This window comes from Bufo gargarizans, chromosome 5 (genome assembly GCF_014858855.1).
Source record: "Bufo gargarizans isolate SCDJY-AF-19 chromosome 5, ASM1485885v1, whole genome shotgun sequence".
NCBI classification, from domain to species: domain Eukaryota; kingdom Metazoa; phylum Chordata; class Amphibia; order Anura; family Bufonidae; genus Bufo; species Bufo gargarizans.
This window is the reverse complement of record NC_058084.1, coordinates 298,726,356-298,742,944: the sequence shown is the minus strand read 5'-3', so window position 1 is coordinate 298,742,944 and position 16,589 is coordinate 298,726,356.

The following is a 16,589-nucleotide window of genomic DNA, read 5'->3' as shown; positions in this document are numbered from 1 at the left end:
AATAGACCTGATCTGGCTGCCATTTTACATTCTGTCTTTTGTCAGTGTAGGGAGAGGTTGCTGTGTGGAGCAGGGACAGACTGTTAGTGACACAAATCGCTAGCTAATAGGTCCACAAAAGGACTGGTATAGGTGTACTATTGATAGGTCTGCAGTACAGAGGGGTGTAATACACTTATAATATACTTTCCAACATAGAAGGCATATTATAGTGGATTTGTATTGTGCAGCAGTGGTGAGCGGTTCTGCAGCGATACTACAACTAAAAAGAGTGACAAACGCAATTAGAAAAAAATATAATAACTGGTGTGATATAGCAGTCGCCCCACAAAATGACAGATTGAAGCGGGGTGTTATATACCAATATGCTTTCATAATAGTGTATTTGGGTACTGCAGAATGTTTTGCCTGTTTTGCTGCGTTCCCTCTGCTATACACAGTGACAAACTGTCCTTGAAAAAAAGTATTATAACTGGTGTGATATACCAGTGCCCCCCCCCCCCCCCCAAATGACAGATTAAAGTAGGGTGTTATATACCTTCTTCCACAAACACTGCGCTTCTCTAGAGACCTTTGTCGCAGGGTCATTTAAAAAATGACAGGCGGAGGAAGAGGCAGGCCCTTCTGCAGGGGTGGTAGGGGTAGGCCAGGAGCACCAGGCCGGTGCCTAAGTGAGAAGTTGCAGAAGGTGCGTTCGATTACGTCAAAGGACGCACCAGACTTGGTTGAGTGGCTCACTTAGCCTTCCGCTTCTGCACCCTCCTCATCCTCTCTATCTGCACCCTCTTCACTCTCTGCTGTGTGCACCCCTAAAGACACCACAACCAACACCACCACCACCATATACCCTCCGCCTGAGTCACAGGAAGTATTTTCTGTTCCATTACAAGACATTGCTGATGCGCAGCAATTCTTGGCATCGGATCAGTAAGAGGAGGTAGCAACGGCCGCCACTTAGCAGTCTGACGACAGAACCCAAATCAGCCCAAGGAGGTTGGTTCCTGCTGTTGCTGCCTACTCCGAGATCTCTAATGTTAGTGGTGTAGAAGGTGACGTTGATGATGACATGTCTATGGACGTCACATGGGTGCCCACAAGAGAGGAAGAGGAGGGGAGTTCAGAGGGAGAGATGGACCAGCAGATAGGGAGGAGAAGCAGTCAGAACTTACATTGCACAGGAGGGAAAAAACAGACTGCTAATGTATCAGGAGCGAGCCATCTACCATGCACGGTCATATCTGATGCCCCTAGGACACCGGCACATGGCTCTGCAGTGTGGGCTTTTTTTAACGTGTCAGCTGCTGACAATAGTGTTGCCATCTGCAGCCTTTGCTGCCAACACATAAGTTGCGGTAAGCCAAACACTCACCTAGGGACGACCGCCTTAAAAAGGCACCTGGCCTCCCATCACCGAGCCTAGTGGGAGCAACGCCATCAGAACCCACAAAGCCACTCTCCAGGCGCTCACCGTCCAGCCTCTTCTCCTTCTCCTCTCTCCTCCCAATTGTCCTCCACTCCACCTTCCATAGTGCCATCCTCACGTTTATCTGGCAAAAGGCAGGCTTCAGTGGACCAAATGTTCGAGCGTAAGATGATGACGCCGGATAACCCTCTTGCCCAATGGTTGACCGCTGGCTTGTCGGAACTGATAGCCCGCCAACTACTGTCATATAAACTTTTGGACTCTGAGGCCTTTGTAAAATTTGTGGCCATTGGAATACCGCAATGGAAGGTCCCAGTAAGGAAATATTTCTCCCAGAATGGCATCCCAGAGCTATATGGCCACGTTTATCAGCAAGTGAATGTATCTCTGGCACACAGTGTCGGTGCAAAGATACATCTGACCACAGTCACGTGGTCTAGCAAACATGGGCAGGGAAGGTACATGACTTTTACTGCCCACTGGGTGAACCTTCTGACAGCTGTCAAGCTTGCAACTCGTGGCACCTGTGTAGATTTGGTGTTACCACCACGGATTGCATGCAGGCCTGCCTCTTCTTCTCCTCCTCCTACTCCATCCTCCGTCTACTCCTCGGCTGACTCCTCCTTTTCCGCTGCTACCGTCTCTTCCGCTGCGCCCCTAAAAATCCCCAGAACCTATGTGACATGCCAGGTGAGACGTTGCCATGCTGTGCTACCTCTGTTGTGCCTGGAAGCCATGAGCCACACCGGTCCTGCACTCCCTTCAGCTTTGCGTTCACAGGCAGATCAGTGGCTAACCCCGCTCAGTTTGACAGTTGGTAAAGTGGTGTGTGACAATGGTGCCAATCTGCTGAGCGCGCTGAAACAGGGTATTTTCTTCAGTAGGTGGGTTAATAAATGTGTTCATCAGAGACTGGACACTCAGGTTACAGCTGACAGAGCTGGTGCTGCTCCCCTCCCTCCAGCAGTAATGGCATTGGAGCGTGCGCGCATAGAGTCCCCCTGGTCAGACCTTTGTGAGGATGGGCGATGGTGCACATAGGCAGCGTCCAACTGACTACATAGGATGTCTCGATAGTAGTTACGTTTTTCATCCCTCTCCGCAGGTGAAAATAAGGAACCCATTTTGTCACAGTAGCCCACATAACAGGTAGTATTTAGTGTTAGGACCTGTCTTACAGAGATCGCCTTGACGTTTGGCAGACGGGCTCAGATGGTTTTGTACAAAATGCATTTGCCAAGCGTCTCACTTTATAAATAAGCGTAGCATTAGCATTAAAATATTTTTTGTGACTTTGACATTATTGTACTTTATCTGGTTTGCAGGGTGTTGTTGCATTGTATTTTTTTCTATATGTTTTTAGCCATGGCAGTGTGCACCTGTGCATTGGGATGTGCTGACTGACCGCCTTTTCTTTGCAGCTCCACTGCATACTGTTCTGATCTGTTGGGGGTCATCTGCCTGGTCTTTCTAGCTCCAACTACTTCTCCTGCTGCTCCATTCCTGTAGCTTGTACACATACACATACATTTCCTGGGCATTAATATCCTCCTCCTTCTTGTCCTCCTCCTCCACTAGTTCAGCCCCAACAGGACTCGGGTGGCTGTGAGACATAGGTGCCACGTCTCCTGTCCACTGACCAGCTAGATTTATCAGCATCTGCTACAGGACGTGAAGAAGTGGAATGATATCATTCATCCTGTAGTCCTGGCGACTGACAAATAAAGTGGCCTCCTCGAAGGGCATGAGCACTCAGCAGGTGTCACTGCCACAGTTGGCTAATGTCAAGGTTACAAAGTAGAGTATCCCTGTCTGCCTGAATCATCAAGAAATTGTTCACGGCCTTCCTCTGCTCACATAGTTGGTGCAACATGTGGAGGGAGAAGTTCCAACGTGTGGAAATGTCAGGGGCGGAGCTATCCACGTGCTGTGATGTCTGCTTTACCTCACAGCCTCCCCTTACACTGCTGCTTCCACAGCACTAACAAGCATTCATCACCTACATCATGAGGAAAACTACACGAGACAGCTCTTAGATTTGTCAGGGAACACCTAGAAGTGATAAAATCGAACTTGAGATGGAGAAAAGAGGATCCTATCCCGCATGCAGAAGCAAGAGAGCAGGGCGCCGCAAGACTCGCAGCCACGAGGGATGACTCTCATGGACAAAGTGTCTGCGCTACGTCGGAGAGGCCAGGGAAGCTGAGGAATTCACGCCCTCCCGCTCCTTCTTCAATAAAGTCCTCTATAAGCATTGTCCCCTCCGCAGAGAGATATTGCAGACATCAAGACAGATAAGGCATATAGGGCAGAGAGTTGCGGCACTGGAGGACACACAATTACAAATCATCCACCACAGTGAGTTTATGGAAGCTGTCTTACACTCTCACCAATCGCACCTAAATATGGCCAAAAGCAGACGGAAAAATGTCTGCCTTCTGGGTATTCTAGAAGAGATGCCCTGAGATACACTCCCTCAGGCGGTAACCGACATTTTCTCCTCACTAGTTGGCCTAGACATGTCCCCGTGATGGTGATGATCCATTTCTGATGTCTGCCCTATCAACTTTCGATGTTATTTTAACCCCTTCACGACTGCAATCCGTTTATATACGTGAAATTTGCACATGCCCCATGCAGCTGCCACGTGTATAAACGTCAAGTCAGTTCTTTAATACAAGCCCTTCCTGTGTGCCTCCAACCCCCCACCACCACCGTAAGCCATGCCTCTGCCTGCCCCTGATGTGGTTCATCCCCGCCCCCCCATCCATGTATCGTGCCCTGCCCCCTCCCCGCCCAATACATTTATCCTGTCCCCATCTGTGCACCCTCTATGCTGGCCGTACCCACCATTTCCAGCCATGCCCCATTTGTGCCCCCTGCCCCCGATGCAGTTCCCCTGCAATGTCAAGCACTGCTGCAGCGTTGACAGACCGGCTAAAGCTGTCGATAACTTGAGAAAATGTGCACACAGTGGCGCACCTTCAACAGTAGCTCAGGCAAATTGGGGTATGTTTTGAGAAACCGCTGAACCACTAAGTTTACAACGTGGACTAGGCATGGCATGTGTCTGAGATTGCCAAGCTCCAAAGCAGCCACCAAGTTACGTCCATTATCAGACACAACCATGCCTGGTTTTAGGTTGAGTGGCGAGAGCCACAGCTCAGTCTGGTATCTTATCCCCTGGCACAGCTCTGCGGTGGTGTGCTGTTTGTCCCCTAAGCATATCAGCTTTAGCACGGCCTGTTGCTGCTTCCTCACTGCAGTGCTACACTTCTTCCAGCTACCGACTGATAACTGACTGGTGCCGCACGCAGATAATTCAAAGGTGGAAGTGGAGGAGGAGGCAGAGGAGGAGAAGTAGGGGTTGGAGCCACTAATTAGGTGCTGTCAGAAACCCTGATCGGCGTAAGGCCCGCAATCCTTGGTGTTGGTAGCAACTGTGCCATCCCAGGGTATGATTCGCTCCCGGCCTCCACAACAATCACACAGTGTGCCGTCAGGGAAATGTAGCGTCCCTGGCCGAATGCACTTGTCCATGTATCCGTGGTTAAGTAGACCTTCCCAGTAACTGTGTTGGTCAGGGCACGTGTGATGTTACCGGACACATGTTGGTGTAAGGTGGACACGGCAAACCTTGAAAAATAGTGGCGGATGGGTACTGCGTAACGTGGGATGTCTGAAGACCTCAGGCTGCGGAAGGCCTCAGTGTTCACAAGCCTAAATAGCAACAATTCCAGGGCCAGTAATTTGGAAAGCTGTGCATTTAGTGCTATGGCCTGTGGGTGGGTGGCTGAGTATTTGCGTTTGTGTTCAAATGCCTGGGGTAAGGACATTTGTACGCTGCGCTGGGACACAGAAGTGGATGTGCTAGCTGATGGTGCTTGCAAAGGTCCAGGTGCATGGTGGGAGGCATCCGGGATTGCACCTTCGACAGGGGATTGGCCAGCACATTACACAGGCAAAAAGGAGGCAGTGGTGTGACCCGCAGACACAGATTGTGGACCCAGGCATTCGGCCTACCTATTGCGGTACTTTGATGCCATGTGGCGCATCATGCTGGTGGTGATGAGGTTGCTAGTGTTCACGCCCCTGCTCATTTTTGTATGGCACAGGTTGCAAATGACATTTCTTTTGTTGTCCGCACTTTCCTCAAAATAGTACAAGACTGCGGAACACCTACCCCTTGGCAAAGGAGAATTCCACAAGGGGGTGCTCCGGAGAACAGTTGTGGGCGTGTTTTGTGTGGACCACCTTCTCCCTTTTGCCACTTCACTGCCTCTTCCAGCCTGCTGTTGTGTTGCAGCAGAACCCCCCCCCCCCGCCCCCCCGCCCCTGTACTGCTGTCCTCGCTCGGCTTTCCACCTTCCCAGGTTGGGTCAGTGACTTCATCGTCCACCACCTCCTCGTCCACTTCCTCACTATGCTCATCCTCTTGACTTGTTGACCTATCCACTACCTCAGTTATTGACAACTGTGTCTCATCCTCTTTATAAACCTCTGGAGACAGTAATTGCCGTTGAGTTATTGGCAACTGTGTCTCATCATCATCCACCTCTTTAAACAGTAGTTGCCATTCCCCACCGTCATCTTCTTGTGACTGTGGATGCTCAAGAGTTTGGGAAACAGGGCACAAGATCTGTCCCTCTTCAAGCATGCTTGGCGAGAGGGCCAAATCAAGGAATGGTGCTGAAAAGAGCTCCTCGGAATATCCGAGTGTGGGATCACTTGTTTGCCCAGACTCTCCATTATGGGAGGTAAGAGGAACAGCGTGAGGATTGGGTTGAGCAGACTCTTGGCTACGGAGACTGAACTTTGTGGAAGACAGAGTGGTGCTTAACCGACTGGAAGCATTATCTGCTACAATCTAACCGACCACCTGGTCGCACTGGTCTGACTTCAAGAGTGGGGTCCTGCACCGCCCTGCAAACTGGGACATGAAGCTAGGTATCATGGATGATTGTTTTTCTTGTCCTCTGTCAGTTGGCACAGTTTCACCGTGCCCAGGTCCACTGACTCTGCTTGCACCATCAGCATCACGGCCACTTCCCCGTCCCTTACTGCTTGCCTTCTTCATATTAAATGTTATATATAATTGAAATTCTGTCACACGTACAGTAGCGTAGGATTTGGAAGTGTATTCACAAACAAATTTAAAAAGGTATTTGGGATTTGGAAACGTCACACAGAAGATATCCCGCAGATAATGTCAATGCTGTGACCAGCGGCTAATGAAAAATTACATTGAATGTCACAGATATTTGGGATGAGGAAGTTGGGATGAAAGTTCACTGTATGTCACAGAAATTTTTTATTTTTTAACCGCACACGTTACACTGGAGATGTTCCCCTGGTGATGTCTCTGTCCGCAGCAGACACTGTCTACGGAAAAAGTCCACTGTATGTCACAGATAATTTTTTGGAGCGCACATGTTACACTGCAGATGTGACACTGGTAATGTCACTGTCAGAAGCGGACACCATCTATTGAAAAACTACACTGTATGTCACAGATATTTTTTGGATGCGCACACTTTACACAGGAGATGTAGCGCAGCTAATGTCACTGTCCGCAGCGGACACCGTCTATGGAAAAACTACACTGGATGTTAAATATTTTTTGGATACGATTTACACTGGAGATGTGGCACTGGTTATGTCACTGTCCGAAGCGGACACCATCTATTGAAAAAGTACACTGTATGTCACAGATACATTTTTTCAGAGCACACATTACACTGCAGATGTGGCACTGGTTATGTCACTGTCAGAAGCAGACACCATCTATTAAAAAAAGTGCACTTTTATGTCACAAATAAATGTTTACAGCGCACACGTTACACTGCATATGTGGTGCTGGTAATGTCACTGTCTGCAGCAGACACCGTCTACAGAAAAAGTACACTGTATGCCTTTCATTTGCAGTTGCCTCACAACAAAACAAGGCAGGTAGGTCCCGGCCATGTAGTTAAGTTCTTCCAGACCACAAACGCATGGTGTCCAGTGACAGTCTTGGACAACCTCTTGCTGGCCCTTAGTCTTCACAGCCCCACCGACCCGTTACTTCCATTCCCTGTTGGTCCACTGACATCCAGCCAGTTCATCAAACATATTCACATCCTGTTGACCAGTGTAGGATTGAATCCGGCTCAATTCTCGGGGCATTCTTTCCGCATCGCTGCGGCATCCGCAGCGTCCAAGCATGGAGTTCCTGCGCATATCATCAAACACTTGGGGCGCTGGCGCTCGGGGTGCTTTGTACGGTATATCCCGGAGCCACAAGCGGAGCTGGTCCAAGCATTCAGTACGTTGGCAGAGTAGCACGTCAGGCCAATCCTTCCCTCACTGGTGGGTTTTGCCCCCTTTTTCAGGCATACCGACCTAGTGAGGCCAAGGCACACCTCAGGCCAATTAGGTAGGGGGGTGGTGGTTGGGCATCTTCCACTCATCAGGTCCTGACCACAAGTGTTAAGGCTGGCCGCAGGCTGTTAAGGCTCACTTTCAGAAGCGGACACCATCTATTGAAAAAGTACACTGTATGTCACAGATATTTTTTTCATGTGCACACTTTTCACAGGAGATGTGGCGCAGCTAATGTCACTGTTCGCAGCTGACAACGTCTATTGAAAAAAATACACTGGATGTTAAATATTTTTTGGATGTGCACAATTTACACTGGAGATGTGGCACTTATCATGTCACTGTCAGAAGCAGACACTGTCTATTGAAAAAGTATACTGTATGTCACAAATAATTTTATTACACGCACACGTTACACTGCAGATGTGGTGCTGGTAGTGTCACTGTCAGAAGTGGACACCATCTATTGAAAAAGTACACTGTATGTCACAGATACATTTTTAAGCGCAGACGTTACACTGCAGATGTGGCACTGATAATGTCATTGTCCGCAGCAGACACCGTCTATGGAAAAAGTACACTGTATGTCACAGATAGTGATGGACGAACATCTTCCGGGACGGTTCACAAATGCGATCAAATGTTCACGAACCGCAAGTTCGCAGCGGGTCAAATTTATTTTAATGGCAGGCGAACCTTAAAACGCTTCAGCTCATATTTGCAGCCAAGAAATAGTTCCTAGAAGTGCACAAACAGTCCCACACCATGGACAGTGACATACCAGATGTATTATTCGAATTTGCGATCTCAGTTTATTATTTTTTTTAAATGCAAAATATCAGCAATATAATTTTCGCGTACACGCATGCTCACACCAGTTATAATTATTTTTTCCAATACCGTTTGTCACTGTGTGTAGCAGAGGGAATGCAGCAAAACAGCAAACAAATGCTGCAGTACCCAAATGCACTATATACAGTTGCAAGAAAAAGTATGTGAACCCTTTGGAATGATATGGATTTCTGCACAAATTGGTCATAAAATGTGATCTAATAGTAACATAGTACATAAGGCCGAAAAAAGACATTTGTCCATCCGGTTCAGCCTGTTATCCTGCAAGTTGATTCAGAGGAAGGAAAAAAAAATGTGAGGTAGAAGCCAATTTTCCCCACTTTAGGGGAATAAAAAATTCCTTCCCGACTCCAATCAGGCAATCAGAATAACTCCCTGGATCAACAAGCCCTCTCTAGTAGCTATAGTCTGTAATATTATTACACTCCAGAAATACATCCAGGCCCCTCTTGAATTCCTTTATTGTACTCACCATCACCACCTCCTCATGCAGAGACTTCCATAGTCTCACTGCTCTTACCGTAAATAATCCTCTTCTATGTTTGTGTACAAACCTTCTTTCCTCCAGACGCAAAGGATGTCCCCTAGTCACAGTCCTGGGGATAAATAGATGATGGGATAGATCTCTGTACAGACACCTGATATATTTATACATAGTAATTAGATCTCCCATCAGTCGTCTTTTTTTCTAAAGTGAATAGCCCTAATTTTGATAATCTTTCAGGGTACTGTAGTTGCCCCATTCCAGTTATTACTTTAGTTGCCCTCCTCTGAACCCTCTCCAGCTTTGCTATGTCTGCCTTGTTCACAGGAGCCCAGAACTGTACACAGTACTCCATTTGTGGTCTGACAAGCGATTTGTAAAGTGGTAGGACTATGTTCTTATCACGGGCATCTATGCCCCTTTTGATGCAACCCATTATCTTATTGGCCTTGGCAGCAGCTGCCTGACACAGTTTTTTCAGCTTAATTTGCTGTTTATTAAAATTCCTAGATTCTATTCCATTTTAGTGTTACCGAGTGTTTTACCAGTTAGTATGTACGGGTGACTTCCATTATTCCTTCCCATTTGCATAACTTTACATTAATCAGTGTTAAACCTCATCTGCCACTTATCTGCCCAAGCCTCCAATCTATCCAGATCCCTCTGTAGTAGTATACTGTCCTCTTCAGTGTTAATTACTTTACACAGTTTAGTGTCATCTGCGAAAATTGATATTTTACTATGCAAGCCTTCTACAAGATCATTAATAAATATATTGAAGAGAATATGGCCCAATACTGACCCCTGATGTACCCCACTAGTGACAGTGACCCAATCTGAGTGTGTACCATTAATAACAACCCTCTGTTTTCTATCACTCAGCCAGTTACTTACCCACATACAGACATTTTCTCCCAGTCCGAGCATTCTCATTTTATATACTAACCTTTTATGTGGTACAGTGTCAAATGCTTTGGAGCTGTAAAGTCTAGAACTTACCTCCTCATAGAAACTGATAAATTAGTTTGGCATGACCGATCTCTCATGAAGCCATGCTGATATGGTGTTATTTGCTTATTTCCGTTGAGATGCTCTAACATAGCATCTCTCAGAAAACCTTCAAACAGTTTACCCACAACAGATGTTAAACTTACTGGCCTGACCTATAATTTCCATGCTCTGTTTTGGGGGCTTTTTGAATATTTGCACTATATTTGCTATGCGCCAATCCTGTGGGACAGTCCCTGTCATTATAGAGTCTGCAAATATCAGAAATAAGGGTCTGGCTATGATATTACTTAATTCCCTTAGGATAGGCGGTGTATGCCATTCCGTTCCTGGCGATATGTCTATTTTAATCATTTTAAGTCGCTGTTGTACTTCTTCCTGGAACAGACAGGACACTTTTAATGGGGAATTTATTTTTACATTCAGCATTTCATCTGACAGTTTATTTTCCTCAGTGAATACATTGGAGAAAAAAAATATTTAACAGTTTTACTTTTTTCCAGGTTGCTCTCTGCGACTCCACCCTCATTACTCTTTAAAGGGCCGACACCTTCAGATTTATACTTTTTAACATTTATATAATTGAAGAACATTTTAGAGTTAGTTTTACTCTCTTTTGTAATTAATCTCTCGGTCTCTAGTTTGGCCGCTTTTATTTGTTTTTTACATGTTCTATTTTTTTCCTTATAGTTTTCAGTTCTTCCATGCTACCCTCCTGTTTAGTGATTTATATGCTTTCTTTTGTTATGTATTGCTTTCTTTACAGTTCGAATTATCCACATTGATTCTTTTTTTGTTCCTTAACCTTTTATTCCCATACGGTATGTACCTCTCACAATAAGATTTTAGGATGCTTTTAAGATATCCCATTTTGTGGCTGTTTTCTTTTATTTTTGAGGACTTTGTTTCAGTTAGTTAGGCCTATGGCCTCTCTTAGTTGGCTAAATTTAGCTTTTTTGAAGTTTGGTCTGTTGTTCTGTCAGGCTTATTGGTTAATACTAAGTCCAGTATGGACATCCCTCTAGTCGGGTCCTGAACCAGTTGGGAGAGGTAGGTGTCTTTGGTTATTGCCAAGAACTTCATCTAGGTCACAGCAATAGACAATCACAGTCTGCTTAAACTAATAACACACAAATAATTAAATGTTACCATGTTTTTATTGAACACACCATGTAAAGATTCACAGTGCAGGTGGAAAAGGTATGTGAACCCCTAGACTAATGCCATCTCCAAGAGCTAATTGGAGTGAGGTGTCAGCCAACTGGAGTCCAAAAATGAGATGAGATTGGAGGTGTTGGTTACAGCTGCCCTGCCCTATAAAACCTGCCCTGACCTGTGTGACAGCCCCCCAGTGAAGTGAGTAATACTGTTCACTTTAGTGTACACTTAGATACCGATCTTGAGTTCTTTCCTTGGCGACCGTGGTTGGGGGGGGGGGGTTACTGTCCCAGGTGTATATATACCTAATCGACAGCCCCCCAGTGAAGTAAATAACTATCCATTGGTTACCTTACATTATTAAATTGCTGATCATTAGGTTGATTATCCCTTTAGATAAATCACTACACTGAATCGTATATATATTTTTGGTTAATTCTATGCTTGTTGGGATTAGGCGTTTTTTATGTGTATCTGGAAGTTATGAAGGTCAATAATATTATAGACTAAATCCTACACTTATCTTCTCTCTGCCCTATAAAAAACACACACCAGTTCTGGGTTTGCTTTTCACAAGAAGCATTACCTGATATGAATGATGCCTCGGACAAAAGATCTCTCAGAAGACCTACGATTAAGAATTGTTGACTTGCAAACAGCTGGAAAGGGTTATAAAAGTATCTACTAAAGCCTTGCCGTTCATCAGTCCACGGTAAGACAAATTGTCTATAAATGGAGAAAGTTCAGCACTGCTGCTACTCTCCCTAGGAGTGGCCGTCCTGTAAAGATGACTGCAAGTGCACAGCGCAGACTACTCAATGAGGTGAAGAAGAATCTTAGAGTGTCAGCTAAAGACTTACAAAAATCTTTGGCATATGCTAACATCACTGTTAGTGAATCTTTGATAGGTAAAACACTAAACAAGAATGGATTTCATGGGAGGATACCACAGAGGAAGCCACTGCTGACCAAAAAAAAAACATTGCTGCACGTTTACAGTTTGCATTAGAGCACCTGGATGTTCCACAGCATTACTGGCAAAATATTCTGTGTACAGATGAAACCAAAGTTGAGTTGTTTAGAAGAAACACACAACACTATGTGTGGAGAAAAAGATGCACAGCACACCAACGTCAAAACCTCATCCCAACTGTAAATTTCGGTGGTGGGGGCATCATGGTTTGGGGCTGCTTTGCTGCGTCAGGGCCTGTACGGATTGCTGTCATCAAAGGAAAAATAAATTCCTAATTTTATCACAATATTTTGCAGGAGAACTTAAGGCCATCTGTCCACCTGCTGAAGCTCAACAGAAGATGGGTGTTGCAACAGGACAATGACCCAAAGCATATAAGTAAATCAACAACAGAATGGCTTAAACATAAGAAAATACGCCTTCTGGAGTGACTAGGTATAGCAGTGGTATATTACACCCACAAATTGGTGACTTACACCCAAATATGTAACAGACAAATTAGTGAAATGTTACCTGTCTACTAGGTAGAGCAGGGTTATATCACAGCCAAAAACTGGTGAATTTCACCCAAATATGTAACCGACAAATTAATGACACTTTTTTTAACTGTATACTAGGTATAGCAGTGGTATATCACAGCCAAAAATTGGTTAATTTCACCCGAAAATGTAACAGACAAATTAGTGAAATGTTTTTACCTGTCTACTAGGTACAGCCGGGGTATTTCACACCCAAAGATTGGTGAACTTCACCCGAATATGTAACAGACAAATTAGTGAAATATTACCTGACTACTAGCTAGAGCAGGGGTATATCACATCCAAAAAGTGGTGAATTTCACCCGAATATGTAACAGACAAATTAGTGAAATGTTATCTGTCTACTAGGTAGATCAGGGGTATATCACACCCAAAAATTGATGAATTTCACTAGAAAATGTAACAGAAAAATTAGTGAAATGTTTTTACCTGTCTACTAGGTACAGCCAGGGGATATCACATCCAAAAAGTGGTGAATTTCACCCAAATATGTAACAGACAAATTAGTGATATGTTACTATACTACTAGGTAGAGCAGGGGTATATCACACCCAGGTGTAAGTGGCGGTGGAGGAGGAAGAGGTAGCCAACACTGGTTTTCATTTTTATAAAAAAATTTATTAGGGTACACTCCAAAAGAGTGTGAAACATCCAAAATACAACAATTAGCAATTGGCTTGTAGTGTAAAAATGGCTGGTTAGTGCCGGTATACATGTCTATTCTGCACAAGGTACGGACAAGTCCTGTAGGATCCATTCCTGGTTCATTTTAATGAACGTGAACTTGTCTGTGATAACGCCCCCTGCTGTGCTAAACACGCGTTCAGACAATACACTGGCTGCGGGGCAGGCCAGCACCTCCAAGGCATAAAGAGCAAGCTCAGGCCATGTGCCTGCCGGGCTGCCGGCCGCGCTGGAGGACAGAGGGAGTAGTGAGCACTTGGCACTGACTTACGTGCTCCCTCCCCGCTCAGAATCCTGGCTCGGCCGCTCCGCTGCTCTGGTCTCTGCTCAGTCACATTGCGCTGTACACAGTCAGGTCACATGTGCGCCCTCTGGAGACCAGGAGCAGCGTGGGCAGCAGCAGGCAGTCGCACAGCACTATGTCACGACCCAGCCCAGGCCCCAGCAGGGATAGAGCATGAGAGTCTGCCCTGAAGTGAAGTAAGATAGTTTTTAAATAAAGATAATATTCTTTTCCGTCTGATCTGAGGTCTGATTGGGTTCTGGATGGGGTAAAATTGCAAGGAATGCCCCGGGAAGGGGGGGGGGGGGGAGGGGGTTGGGTGGGTTGTGGTGGATGATGATTAATAACAAACCTACATATCTAAATGGCGGGGGGGGGGTGCTTGACTTGAGTCATCTACTGATCAGTGATCATCGGAGCATTAGAGCTGCAGGAATAAATAACATCTAAATGTCTGGTGGGGTAGATGGGGGGGGTCGAGGGCTGATGGGGGAGGGGGGGTTAGATGATCTAACCCAGCCCCCTTCCCCTTCCCCGTACCCCTGCAAAACTTGCTAGTTTTTATTCTGTCTTGTTGACAGGATTTTGTTTATTTATATTAAGATTATATGGTTATTGTCTTATATGACTTGTATTTAGTAAAGACTCCACAAGTTGGGGGGGGCACACTTGGGCAGCTCAGCCTCTGTTGATGGTGGACCTTGTCCCAGTCCTGCATGTGCACACATACTGCTCCACCATGTTGTTGAAATGCTGCCTCCTGCTAAGACATTCCATATCAGCTGGTGGTGCTGGTTGTTGTGTTGTGCTGATAAAGCTTTTCCCCATTTGGGCAATGCTAACACTGCCTTCTGAGGTGCTGGTGGTGCCCCAGCTGCTTTGGCGACCTCTTGCTCCTCCTCAGCCTTCACCTTGTGCTTTCATTGTGCCCCCGCTGTCAGGTTAGAATGCCACCAGCAGCGCGTCTACCAGCGTGCACTTGTACTCGCACATCTTACGATCATGCTCCAGTGACGGAATTAAGGACAGTACGTTGTCCTTGTAACAGGGAGCCACCAGCGTGGCCACCCAGTAATCAGCACAAGTTAGAATGTGACCAACTCGGTGGTCATTGTGGAGATACTGCAGCATGTAATCGCTCATGTGTGCCAGGCTGCCCAGGGGCAACAAAAAGCTGTCCTCTGTAAGGTTTGTATCGTCTGTGTCCTCTGTATCGCCCCAGCCATGCACCAGTGATGGCCATGAGCTGGTTTGGGTTCCACCCTGCTGTGAACACGGTTCTTCCTCCTCCATCTCCTCCTTCTCATCCTCCACCTTGTCACCCTCCAGAACTGTGCCCTGGCTGGACAATTGTGTACCTGGCGTTTGTGGGTGCAGGAAACCACCCTTGGAGCCACCTGTGAATGACTGGCCGGAAACCCTATGAAATGATCACTCTTCCTCCTCCTGTGCCACATACTCTTCCATCATCGCCAGCAGAGTTTTTTTTAAGGAGGCATAGAAGTGGGATAGTAATGCTGAGAACGGCGTTATTGACACTGGCCATGTTGGTGGAGTACCCGATACAGTGCAACAAGGAACACAGGTCTTGCATGGAGGCCCAGTCATTGGTGGTGAAGTGGTGCTGTTCCACAGAGCGTCTCACTCGTGTCTGCTGCAGCTGAAACTCCACTATCTCCTGCTGCTGCTCGCACAATCTGGCCAACATGTGCAAAGTGAAGTTCCACCTTGTGGGTACGTCGCATATGAGGCGGTGAGCGGGAAGGCCGAAGTTACACTGCAGCTCTGACAGGTGAGCAGTAACAGAGTGAGAACGCTGAAAGTGCGCACAGATGGCCCGCACTTTATGCAGCAGCTCTGACATATCGGAGTAATTTTTAGTCCCAGAGCTACTACGAGATTTTGCCCATTATCGCACACCACCAGGCCGGGCTTGAGGATCACTGGCACCAACCACTGATCGGTCTGTTGTTCGAAGCCTGTCCACAGCTACTGCGCGGTGTGGGGTTTGTTCCCTAAACAGATACGTTTCAAAACTGCCTGCTGTCGTTTACCCCTGGCTATGCTGAATGGTGGTGAAGGTGTTACGCTGACTGGATGAGGAGGCGGCAGAAGATGAGGGAAGTGGAGTAGAAGGAGGAAGCAACAGGTGGCAAACTGAAGCACCTTGCAATCCTTTGTGGTGGAAGGACATGTGCCAAACTGCTATCCGCCTCAGGCCCAGCCTCCACTGCATTTACCCAGTGTGTAACATCCCTGACCTTTCTTACTGGTCCACGTATCCGTAGTTAGGTGGACCTTGCCACAGATGGCGTTGCACAGTGCACACCTGATTTTTTCCCCAACTTGGTTGTGCACTGAAGGGATTGCACGCCTGGAAAAGTAGTGGCGGCTGGGCACGACATACTGTGGAACAGCCACTGCCATAAGGCTTTTAAAACTCTCCGTCTCCAGCATACAGAATGACAGCATTTCAAAGGACAATACTTTTGAAATGATGGCATTCAGGGCTAGGGATCGCGGGTCGGTAGGGGGGTATTTCCTCTTCTCCTCTAGTGTTTAGAAATGAAGAGCTAAATGCTTCTGTGGGACATTGTGGAGATGCTTGGTGAAGTAGGTGGTGGTGTTGCTGGCAGATCCTCTCCAGAGGTGGATGAAGAGGCTGATACTGTAGCAGAAGAGGAAGCAGGAGGAACCAGAGATCTTTCTTTGTTTTTGAGGTGCCTACTCCACTGCAGCTCGTGCTTTGCACTTAGATGCCTGGTCATGCAGGTTATGATCAGGTTGAGAATGTTTATGCCTCACTTCAGGCTCTGATTGCACAG